Source organism: Cyphomyrmex costatus, unplaced genomic scaffold (assembly GCF_001594065.2).
Source record: "Cyphomyrmex costatus isolate MS0001 unplaced genomic scaffold, Ccosl1.0 scaffold18, whole genome shotgun sequence".
In the NCBI taxonomy this organism is placed as follows: domain Eukaryota; kingdom Metazoa; phylum Arthropoda; class Insecta; order Hymenoptera; family Formicidae; genus Cyphomyrmex; species Cyphomyrmex costatus.
Window position 1 is genome coordinate 124,191 of NW_017275824.1, and position 4,879 is coordinate 129,069.

Sequence of the window (4,879 nt, forward strand, 5' to 3'; positions counted from 1 at the left end):
CCCTCCCTCCCTCCCTCCCTCCCTCCCCCTTTTCCTCACTCTTTCCTTTTCTGTGAAAATGAACACTTCTTCACAAAACTGATACAATATTATACGTGCATACATATGACAGCTACATAGCTAAGTTCAAACTGAGTTATTCGTTTGGGAATCGTATTCGTAACAAAGTTTTTTCGAAATACTAAATATATAGACCTCTTTCAGCTGTAGGTACTTTCCAAATATACTTCTTGCATTTCAAATAAGATAAATATATACTCAAATTCTATAGGAGACCGAAGGAAAGAAAAAAAAAAACTGAAAAAGGTGTAAAAACTAGAAAAAGCTGAAATGTACGGCATAAAGAAAACAAAGCGTCTGTTTATCCATCGTGTTATTTGCATGCTTGAATATTTAAATCACTTTTTTAATACAGTTAGTACGAAACTAAGTTATCTAATTTAAATGCGTGAATCTTATCAGAATACTACTTCTTTCTTCAAGCCGGACATATATCTAAGAAATGCAATTAATTGGAACGGGAAACTAGCGAACAAGAATTCATTTTACGAAATTGAATTTGTAATCGGTGACATGAAAGATTAGATTAAAATTGTCTGAATTTTCTATCTTTTCCCGCTCTCGACACCTACTACTATCACAAATAATTAGACGAATAATCGCTTTAATTTCTTCTGCAAAGTGCACCAAAATTAAATGTCCAATTTTATTATTAAATATCCAATTTGTAATAAACGTAATTTTATTCCAATTTATTTTAATTACTATTAAAAAGATAAATCAAATAATGCCATTAAAGGAACTGAAATAGATAGAAAAAACAATTAGAGAAAGTTAAAAAAAATTCAAAAACTCTTGTGCTTTTTGAAAATTAAATTGACCTTTTCCTTTACAAATTTAATATAATTTATGATTATATTAATTATATAATTAAATTAGTAAAATGAATTTTTACTAATTTCTTCTAATTCATAACTGGGAAAATATCTTGATAACGTATGAGCATCTCACTCGTGATGATACGCAATCGCTTTTGCACTTTCATTAGTTAAATCTAAATCTTCGTCAAACGACTGCAATATTTTGAAACCATTCATATTTAACTAGAGGGATAAACGCGATCTTCATATTACTCAAATGGAATGGAACTTGGAATTGCATGACCAGGTAAGCGTTAAATGCACCCCTAATAAGAGACAAGACGATCTATATTCGTATTCCGTATTTAGCGCTAAATGTGATCATCATTGATGTTAAATTTTTTCTTTGTCCTATATAAAGATCGTATTTACCACTGCGTTATTACGACAGATCGAAAAGTAGATAGCCACAGTAGATATAGCGCTAAATATATGATACGAACTAAGGCGTTAAATCATGATTTATGATGCGAGTTTATTCTCTATTAGCGTGCTAAATATATGCAAATGTAAGCTCTAGACTAGAATTGCTAAATTATATAAAAATTGATGACGTAGAGTAAAATAAGCATACAAAATCCGTCACATACGCGAAAATATATCGTATTTTCCAGCAATATTAAATTTGGAGAAACCCCTCGCGAACAACATTTTGATTGACGACATTTTAATGAATAACCATTTAATCTTTCTAAATATATAAATTCCCAGTGATTATATACACGCACATACATTTTAATTTTATTTTAACGTTAAAGTGCGATCTTCATATTATTCGGGAATTTCAGAAATACATATATGGTTACGTAAAAACTTAAATGTGACGTGAAACATAAATACAAATATGGATAGTAAAGTATTCCAAATCTTAGCGAGAGTTATTACCTTATTGCTATTCACGTCACAGGATTATGAGAGTTATGATAACAAATCTTGCTGTCATATGATTTTCGAAATTGGTGTCTTCTGAAATGGTATCAGCTACATCGTAAAAAAAGAACTAATAACGGAGCATTAAAGTTAACAGAGGTAAATCGTTTCTGAGAACTGAAGAGCTGATCAGTTAATCCTTAATGATCTTGACATTTCGAGCTTTTGATTGTCATTAAGCTCTCTCTCGGTTTCCTCGTTATATAAATTATCGAAGAAACACTTAAAATTGCGAAAATTTAATTTAAATTCTCAGTATACCCACGTGATAATTATCGAAAGCTGGAAGCGCACTTTTTACAAGCTAATTTGGCATACATTTCTACAAACGTATCTCAAAACGTACAGCCATTTCATTGTGGAGAGAAAATTTAATAAAGCTCTTGGCAGCGCGCATCGAAGATTCGACAGATTCCATTTGTAAGTTTTGCAAACACATTTCAAGTGCTCGGCCGTCTGGTTTCGAATCGAAGGAATTATTCAAAACTCCTATTAGCGCGTGCAGGAGTCAAGCTCGATGGTCTTGCATTAACTACAAACACATCTTGAGAGTCTGACTTGGAGCTTAAATCATCGAGATTAACACGTGGGATCTGGCAGACCATGATAAATTGGTTGATTCGACATGAATCTCAAATCCTACGCGAATGACGACTCTCTCGCACGTATCTCCGTGCCACCGCGCCGCGTCGCATCGTGCGTATTCGCATGGTAATTGCACACTGCCACACTGACTACCATTTGAATAATTTCATCCACGCGGCAAGAACACGTACTCACCAGGGACGTACATGACTAGGCAATCCTACGCGATCTGCGCCTAGATGCCAAATGAATGCTCGTTTCTGCGGTCACCGATGCGGCCACGTCCGTCGCGCCGGGTCTTCTCTGTAGGACACGTGTCTGTTGTTATACCATATCGAATGTGAACAAGGATTGTAAATACAGGAATTGCGGCGGATCGACAAAGTCCTCAATCGTTACGTTCGATCGTGATTATATTGTTTCCTGCAGATTGATCGATCCTATGCGATTTGCTGCACTTTGAATATTACAATATTATAGTATACGCAGTCGTTCAGATAATCCTTGGTTGTACTAGCTAAGGGGGAAATATGCACTCGAGCTCGGCAAGGTACCCACACCCCGCGGCACCTTTATTACCCGGAAAAGATGATCCTCCTTGACTCCCTAACCTTTAATCATTCGACTAATTCATACGCTTAGCTCGGGGTTGCAAATTTAATTTCTCGCAGATTTAATTCCTCTACTTTCTCTTTATATGCAAAAAAAAAAGGGTAATCCCGCCTTTATAGACGGAACACTTCCTGGTCCGTGAGATTCGTTAGCGTAAGCTTAAATCTGATTGTTAATCCCCCGCGCCGTTTACGGCGATCTTCATCGAGGCAGCGAAAACTTTCGGCGCTCCGTTATAGCAACCGGTATTACCAACTTTACAAATTCAGTAGTATCAGAAATGAAAGAAAACACTACGAATGTTAATAGATCTGAGTACATCAATTATGTAACTTTTTCTCTAGAAAACGTGAAAAGTGAAAACTTTTATGAATGTATCATATATGTATGAACATGTACACACAACATACAAAAAATGTTCACTTTTCACGTTTCCGCCCTATAGGGAAAAAGAAGTTACATGATCGATACCCTGTTCGCATTGTTAGAAATCTCCCAAAATATTTGCACTTAAAATTATTAAGTATAAAAATTATACTCGAGCGTCGAAAAGAAAAAAGCGAACATACTGAGTATAAAAAGTGTAAGCAATACAAACAGATTTTGTTGCGTTACGTAAACGATGACACAAACGAAGATAAAATTCGTTTAGAACGAATTAATACAATTATTTCGCGCCGAGACTTCGAAGCCTCTTAGACCGCGGTCGGTTCTTATATTCAAGATTGTTTTGACATAAATTAATCACAGAAGATATTAGCATCTTAAAACCTTACTTAAGGTGGTCTTGCAATAAGAACGGATACCGGCATTAGAGATTTTTAACAATATCCAAATTACGTTGCTGCAAAACCGAGAGAGAGAGAGAGAGAGAGAGAGAGAGTCCGCAGAAAAACGTTATTTTTCTAAAAAAAAAAAAAAAGGTATTACCTCGACGAATTGATTAAAAGACTTTCCGTCCCAATGGAGCGGTCAAGAGGAAAAAGAGCAAGATTGTATATGACTAACCAGAGTAACGTACCTTCAGTTTTTCCGCTCGGGCGAGCTTCTCGTTATCCCGCGTTTCACGATGCGCGATAACAAGCGTAATTATATGTCGCGGATACGTCCTTTGTTTCTATTCCTTTTTTTCAATCGACAATGGGTGCGCGTATATCCACGAAGCGCGTTTGACGGTACCGTGCGCGTTTACGCGTTAAAATGTCGCATCCATCCTCACTCGCACGCGTGCAACACTCCGTTCTCGTACTCGCGGTAACTCGCGATCAAGTTCAGACGGCGTACGCCCGCTTGTCCATCCTTCGCCGTTCCGCGCTTCTCTTAATTATTATACGTACAGAAGTAAACAACGAACTTTAGTTCTTAGCGACGATCGACGGCTAACGGTTGACAGACGTTGCAATCGAATGGCAAATACGCTCACAATGAGTTTGCGTGGCACGCGGACGCGCAGCTGCTACTAAACTCTTTCTCGAGCGAACGCGAACTAAACGTGACTCGAAGTGCGCGCGCCGCCACCGCCGAGAAACTGCAGACGACGTGAATATAGACCCCGTCGACGATGACGCCCTCATCGGTCAAAACTACCCCGAAAGAGTTGACCTGCAAACTTCTCTCGATCAACTCTGCAAAAGACTATAGGGAGCTGCAACAATGTTTATGATGAAAAAACATGCGAGTTGAAAAGTTTGTGTTAAATTTAAGACAAATTTTATAGTTCACGTGTCCTAAATAGTCCACCTACATTTTGTATTAATTTAACCTAAGATAAATAAGTTAAAAAAAGTAACAAATATTATACAAAATGTGTGTTAACAGAAAAATGTAATACT

General features: G+C 36.9%; 1 protein-coding gene across 3 annotated transcripts in view; it reads right to left on the reverse strand.

The window, feature by feature from the left end:
• Dh31-R (Diuretic hormone 31 Receptor) overlaps positions 1-4,355 on the reverse strand; it is a 90,381-nt gene extending 86,026 nt beyond the window's left edge. For 2 of the 3 annotated variants that reach the window (XM_018537709.1, XM_018537711.1), the window contains exon 1: positions 4,069-4,355. The gene's annotated coding sequence lies outside the window, so the exon portion shown is untranslated. Of the gene's footprint in view, positions 1-2,630; positions 2,645-4,068 lie in introns of those variants that run through there. The other variant, XM_018537710.1, reaches the window with a different exon arrangement.
• Positions 4,356-4,879: the final 524 nt, after the last annotated feature.